Below are 7,585 nucleotides of genomic sequence, written 5' to 3' on the forward strand. Positions count from 1 at the left end.
TTAACCTCATGTCATCAGCACCACTCCAAAAGCTCTCAACAACCGCTCTTGGAGTCACTCAATGAGACCTATGCCCTTCCTCAGATCTGCATCCTTCTCCTGCCAGAATAATAAAGGGGCTTTTGGCAACAGGCAGAACTTCCCAGATCACAAAACGTAGTTGCCTGATCTCGAGGGACCTGCTCCTATAATCCTGTTTCACAGTCAAACACCAGTGCAAGAGCAGCCTGGTTGTGTGGACTCTCCAGCGCTTGTCCATAGTCTCTGCTCTGGTGCTCAGACACTTCCATCTCATTTCCCTCTGAAATTTATTCATGACTAGTCTGTATCTGCATGTTCTGGTATCAACATTGGCCTTTAGCTTAACTAGCTCCTCTCCCTCCCTTGTGGTTATGTGCCTGTGCAATCACATCTCTCAGCCTTCCTTTCATTAGGGCAAATAAGCTGTACTCGTTTAGTCATCTCTCATAAAGGGGCTTCCCAACACCTTCCCCACTCTGATGACCTGGCTCTGCACCTCCTCCAGCTTTCCAGACTGCACACACCACTGAAAGTCCCCCCGTGCAAATGCTTTCCCATCCCTTGGAAATGCCATCTCTCCAGACAGCTCCAAGAACCAAGGTGCTACCTCAGCCAGCTCCTGCTCTCCAAGCACCCACCTCTCCTACCCACAAGCACCCCAGGAGGGTTAAGTCCTCCACCCCAATCGAGACCTTTCATAGTGCAGCTGTTTGGTGAGAAATTACTATTTCACACACACACACGCCAGCCCACCACAGGGTGACCGAGACGGCTCGTGATGCGCTGCATGAGATCTCACCGCTGGCTGGTTCCCCACCTCCCCTTCCCCACCACTCACACTGCCACGTGCATGCACAAACAGGGACTCGGTGCACGGAACCGGGAGCAGCAGTCTTGTAAATAATGGCCAATCAGGGGAGAAAAAAAATAGGAAAGTTTATACATCTCATCTCCTTTAATTCCCTTGCAATGCGATGATTCTGCAAGGGTGGGTCGGTCGTAGCTGCAGGTGCTCCCGGACGGGGGAGGAGCACAAAAATGAAGTTGTTTGCGGCTTTTGATTCCATCCCTGGAATTATTTACAGCTGCAGGCAATATTAAACTATGTAGAGCAAGTGTCCTCATTTACATGCTAATTCATTTATACCCTCTGGATTGATTTCTCCAATTCATTTTCAGCCCACTAACTCTTCTGATATGAATTATATTATCACCTCCAGAACAGCAGCAGGGAAATGTGACGAAGCCACCCCAGCTCTTCTGATCTCTAATTGCCCTCGCTGTTCAGAGCTGGCATGGCCAGCTGCAGCTTTGCCTCCTGGCTACTGGCACCCAGCTTCCTTCCATTTCCTGGAGAAAAACCAGTGGTGTGGCTCAGAGAGGGAATCATCCCACTGCCATTGCTCATCTTATTCTGGGGAAGACCCAAGCAAGAGGACCTTGGGCTTGCTGCATTTGGAAATCATTCCCTCTCTCTGCCCAGGAGGAGGAGCCACCTCATTTCAGAGTCCATCTGCGTTCTGCAGAGGGAAGTCCTGGAGTTGTAAAGAAATTGAATTAATCCTCAGTTTCCCAAGGGATTTTGTGAGGCTTCTCAGCTTTTCGCAGCAGCCTCACACTGCACTGGACAGAAAAGACACACTCCCAATTTTCCCTGCCTTGGGAATGAGACACCAGTGGAAAGGACACAGTGCCCAGAGAATGAAGATATGGGAAGTCTGTTCACAGGTAGAAGCAGCTGGAAGCAGTAGGGCTTTACTCCCATCACTGTCACTGACGAGGTTAAGGCATGCTTTTCCAGGAGGCACATCCAGATGTGCAGATGCCGCTCTGGAATCCATGGCTGAGGTCTGCCAAGGTAACAGCAGAGAAAAGACCCATCTCCTGCACTACACCTAAGCAGAAGGGTGAGTTTCCAGGACACCAGGTGGACTTGAGGGAGGGGAGAGAAAGCACCAGCAAATAGAGGAGGGCATGTGGAATGATGTGGGTGCAGTGCAGGGCTGCCCACAACCCTTCTCCCACAAAATAACTGTGACGTTGTGCAGGTTAATCCACGTGCAGCGCCTGGGCGAGGCAGCAGCTGAGGAACCCATCACCAGGATGATGCTCAGCTGGACAAAGCACCTGAATCTGGACCACTGTCTGGTGGCCAGACACTTCCCTCTCCCTTTGGCCCAAAGTGTCATCCAGCACAGGAACCCAAGTTGTGAGATAGACACCAACACTGTGGTAGATATAGACACATCCAAACTGGATAAACAGACATGACATTTCGTATTTCAAAGACTTCCAGAAGACTTTATACAGCCTAACTCATTCCTTGCTCATACCCAGCATTTTGTTTGAACAGCATGATCTGTCAGAGGGACTGGATGGTCCAGGACCACTTCCCCTCCAAAAATCTGCACAAAATGAAAGCTGTAGGGAAATAAAGAGGTTTTGTGGTTCTGGTTTTTTCTTCTAGCTGGCAGAGAAAGGGCAGCTCTTTGTTCCTGATTTACATCATCTGAAACAATTAATTTGTGAAAGCCACAGTACCATTCCCCTTGACATCCAGTGTTTATTATGCTTCAGACCATTTCAAATGAGCACTTGAAAAGGAGAGGGAGCCCCTCTGCCTCCTGATCACTGGAGGGAAGGAGAAGGTTGTCCTAAACAGAACAACAGACTGTCCCTTCTTAATGACACTTCAAAGCTCCTCGGACAGGAAAATTGATAATTGTGTCAAGTACAGTTTTTCTAAACTTCATCATTTAGCGCTGAAAACTGGGCTATTGAATTCATATAGTTCTTTGATCAAGACCAGTTAATTAAGTTATTCCCTTGATATGACTCTTATCACTTTAGTGCCAGACCTACATCACACTTATGCAATTTACATCCTGGCTTTGATATACATCATTTAAGCTTCCCAGACCAAAATCACCGGGTTTCTGTAGATTCCCTGCTACCTTGCCAGCTTCACCAATAGGATGGGCTACAGGTCAGTTATTAATAGAGAGACTGTGCACCCCAGAAGGCTCCTGGGTTTCTCTACTTTTGGTGACTCCTGTCATTCCTTCCCACCTGATACCTCCTGACCCTTTGCCTTCATAGCCATCTTCCATTCACCCTCTGTTTCTGACCAACCATCCAGGGGCTCTTTCAGCAAATCCTCCTCCTCCTCCACTCTTCTGCTTTCCACGGGAGAGTGACAAGCTCCAATTTAGGTCTCCACAGTTTTTCTTGGTCTTATCCCCTTAAACCGGATTAGCTAACGTCTTAATGCCAGTGACACCAGTCACAGCTCACCATCTGATCCTGCCTTTCAGGATTTGCTGCATCTATGCACTTTCCATTGCTAAACCAGGTCCTCTGATCTTTTCCAAGCCCCCAACTCCCCGTCACCACCACGCTGCCGTCGTGGCCTGCTCGTTTTACTCCTCATATCTAAGAGATGCCCAGATCTCCTCCCTTCCTCACCCAGCACCTCCAGAGTCTGAACTCTCCCAACTTGCTGACAGCCTTTGCACTTTCCCTGTTTTCATACCTACAATTCTCTCTTCCAGACTGTTTCCTTCACTTTGAGATACAGCCTTCCTGGAAAACTCTCAGCACCCCTTCCCTGGGCCTCCTTTCTCTTCTGTATCAGACACAAGATCTCGAGCCCTTCCTCCCCACCACCATTTACACACAAACCAGCCCACGTGGTGATTCCTCTTGTGTCTTTTAAACCCCACGTCCTTTCCAAGCACTCCTTCACTCTCCACCCATCATCTCTGCGAGGTGGAGATGCTGCTGCTGTAGCTCTCTCCGTGCAGCTGTGCTGAGCAGTTGCATCAGGAAGTCCTTTTCCTCCCATCTCCACCCCTCTGTCCTAGACCAGCTCATAAACATCTTAGGGTAAAACCAAGTTTTTCATCCAACTGTCTGTCCTGATCATCTCTGTGTTCCTGAATCTTAGCTAGTCCCCTGAGTGGAGGTGAGGGACTCTTTTTGGCTAAGTAAAACAACTATTACAGGGCAAGGACCAGCCTGCATCTCCTAAGGAGGTTCTGCACCTGGCACCCACTTGTGACCAAGAGAGGAGATGGTGTGACCTGCAACTTTCCATCCTGGTTCTTCCTCGCTGGGATGTGACGGAGGAACCACTGAGAGCAGTGTGAAGGAAAGAGAGGCAAAGATGAGCCCTGGTGCTTGGCCTGCTCAGTCCCACCACGCCTCTGGGTGCTCCCCAGCATCCCCACCACGGGTCATTCTAGTTCCCAGCTCACTGCATGATGTAAAAACCAGTCACGTTCTCTGTATTGATCAGGCTGTCCCTCCACACACATGTTCCCTTTGTCCCCCCTAAAATAAAACCCCAACTGAGAAGAGTCACCAGCTGGAGTTTAATTTCAGACTCCAAGGCATATCTGGAGCCAATTTGCAATGCGCTTACTCCGAAAATCACCCTCCCCTGTGACGCTTGACAGCTCCAGACCACAGTCCTGCTCTCAGCTCCGAAGGAAAAATGTTTTAATTTGTCACAAACCAATTATAGCGTCTCATCTATCCCTGAATTACTCATCTTGGCTACAGTCTAGGACAAAGGCCCCCTCTGAGAGGAGATTAGACATGGATATTAACAAGAGAAAAAGTGTCCACTGTCTCACCTTGCTGGGGACGCGGCTTCCAACGAGACAGGAAAAGGAAACCCCTCCTGACTGACAGCCAGAGGGAGGGCTCCCATCCCACAGCAAATCCCTCGTTTCACGCAGAAGAATAGTCACGACAAACTCCGTATTCAAATAATATTCATGCATGGCAGATAACAGAGTCACGGCTGGCAGAGCTGCAGCATGAATATAAATAACCTTCGCTCCCTGGGCTGCTGCTGCAGCCGCTTTGCCACCATGCCAGAGCGTGGGTGAAGGGGCTGTCAGAGCAGTGCAGGGGTAGGGATGCCCCCGTGGAGGCACTGCCTCCTCTGAGCTCCACGTGCTGCCCCTCTAACGAGGCCCCTTTCCCTTGGGCTCTGCACTAGGTTGGAATGCTCTCCCGTGCACTCCCAGCAAGGCAGTCCTCTCCAGCCACCTCCTCCCACCCCGGCTGCCAGGCGTGCTTGTGGCTCTCACAGGGCACACCAGCATCCCTGTGAGTTCTTGCTTCGGACCAGACCTACTTTCCTGGGCTCCAAGTTCCTCTGTGTCAGTGCTCCTTCCTTCCTTTGCCAACCCTTCACCCTCTCCGTACCAGTGCTCCTTCTTTCCCTCCCTAAATCCATGCTGGTCTCATGTATTACCTTTCAACCCAACAGCCAAGACCAGGGTGTTACCTTCCAAGCTGAGACACAGCCTTGAGGATGCTTTTGGACTGTCCCATCTCCTGAGCAGCTCACATGGCGGTTCATCCAGCTGGAAACAGGAGGGGAACACTCAAAGGCAGCACCCAGAGCTCTCATGAGCAAGAAGCACTTTGCATGTACAGTTGCAATGGTGACAAGTTCCAGCCACTTCACTCGGCAGTGGGGACAAAAAGCTGTGGGCAGAACTGGCCTCAGTCAGCTGGAAAAGCTGGATGTGGTGCTGCACTGTCACAAATAGACTCAAAGCATCAGAGGGCAGCCACAACACTCTCTTCCCCATGCTCACTGCAGATCAGCTTCTTACTTGAATGAAGAGGGAGACGATGAAAGTCGATTTCCCTTTGTGCTCATGGCAAATAATTTGGAGAATTCCCCTTGTTTACTCAGAACTGTTAATGATGCGTCAGAAATTACCTCGGAGATTGTAATTAAAGAAAACAGCAGAAGAGAGAGACACAGACACAGACACACACACACAGAGAGAGACACACACACACAGCCTAGTCACAGCTTCATCTGCGAGTCTGGAAGTGATGGAGCCAACAGCAGTTTCCCCATCACCCCAAACCTGCAGAATGATCCCCAAGAGCCTCCTAAATGGCAGAGGCTTAGGGGTGCAGCCCCCAGGCCCTGTACAGCCCCCACGCTCCTCTTCAGCTACAAAGAAAGCAGTTGGTGGCACTCCAGGTATCCAGGAGCTGGTGAGGCCACAAACCTGACTGGAGGCTGTCAGGAAATGAGCAGGAAGCTCAGCCCCCTTAGAACCATTTTGGAAGTGGAGCAGCTGACCTAGAAGAGTAATTAAGCTCTCAGTCATCACCGAAATGCAGACACCCACATGCACACAGCAATGTATCTGTCAACCCCCTGCCAGCCTGACCTCAGGGCTCGGCATCTGGTGGGGCTGGAGCAGAGCACAAACAGCCCTTTCTCATGGAGAAGGGAGAGGAATTTGATTCCTGTTCGGTTACAGGAGGGTGCCTGGATTGCCTAATTACTCAGGGGTGACCACTGTGGAGAGGCAGTCGAGAGCTGGTTTCCCAACACCTCCCTTCCTGCTCAGTCCAAAGGCCAAATCCTCTTGCTTTGCCTTCTGGAGCACTTCCACGGGGTGAGCAAAGCTGCTTGTGCCAGGAGAGCAAACAGGGGTCAGGCAGGGGAATCAGCTCAGCTAAAAGCAGCCAGCTGGAGAAAAGCCATTCCCTTTCTCCACCTTAGCCAACAGCTTAGTTCTTCTAGGGCTCGTTTCAAGCATTGGATTAAGAGAATGGTGGAATTGCAAATCCTGTGAGTCCCAAATTCAAGGCAGAGGAAGGAGGAACAAGCTGGGTCACCCTCATGGTCACCATCAGCATTTGTCAGGGTGTGCAGGAGCTGTGGGACAGGCTGTACAGAGTTTGGTTTTGGTATACCCTGGGCACAGGCAAGGCAGCATTCCATCAGTACAGACAAGAGTTTGGGACTCTGAGCAGGATGTGTTTGGATTACTACTCCACTATTTACCCTCTCATCTCTGGTGGAGAAGTAACTGAGGTCAGTCTTGCAGTCAGCCTCACACCAGCCCATTGCCTCCCATTCCCAGCGGCACAGTGAGGCAGGCTGGGTATTTTTCTACCTAGAGACCACTTAAAACTTTTTAAACCCACACAGCATTTCCACGTGAGCCTCATACCCCCTACAGCATGGCTGCCATCTCAGACAGACTCCAGATGGGAGAAGGAGCAGTTTTCCCTTCAAAACCTGTTCTTGGAGCATGTAGCTAGCAGGTGTACACTGCTGCTGTCTGGCAGCAGTTGGCCTTCTCACAAAAGCAAACCCTACAGCAGGTCCAACCACGGCCACCACAGGGAGCTGGGGTTGTTGTTTAAGCACTTTGCTATCACATTCTTGCACAGGCCCATTCCCTGCCTGTTTTCAAGGTGGGTGAAGGTTGGAGAGGGAAGGATTGGATGAGTTTGGATGATGCTGCCACCATCCTCTAAATCCATGCAGACTAAACTTCCTGAGGCTGGAGAATCAGAGCCTGAAAAGATGAAAGCCCAGCAATAATGACAGCCTGGGATAGCTCATCAGGAAAGGTGTTTCTGTCCTTCAGCAGCAGTGGTTTCCCCTCCCTTCCCCTCAAAGCCCTTCCTTTGGCAGCCCACTAAGGGAGGTTTAGCTCTGGGGATTTGCTGCTACTGCCCAGGTCTAGAAGAGGGGCCCTCCTCCCTCCCCTCATGTTTACACACAGCC

The sequence above is a fragment of the Corvus hawaiiensis genome, chromosome 16 (assembly GCF_020740725.1).
Source record: "Corvus hawaiiensis isolate bCorHaw1 chromosome 16, bCorHaw1.pri.cur, whole genome shotgun sequence".
In the NCBI taxonomy this organism is placed as follows: domain Eukaryota; kingdom Metazoa; phylum Chordata; class Aves; order Passeriformes; family Corvidae; genus Corvus; species Corvus hawaiiensis.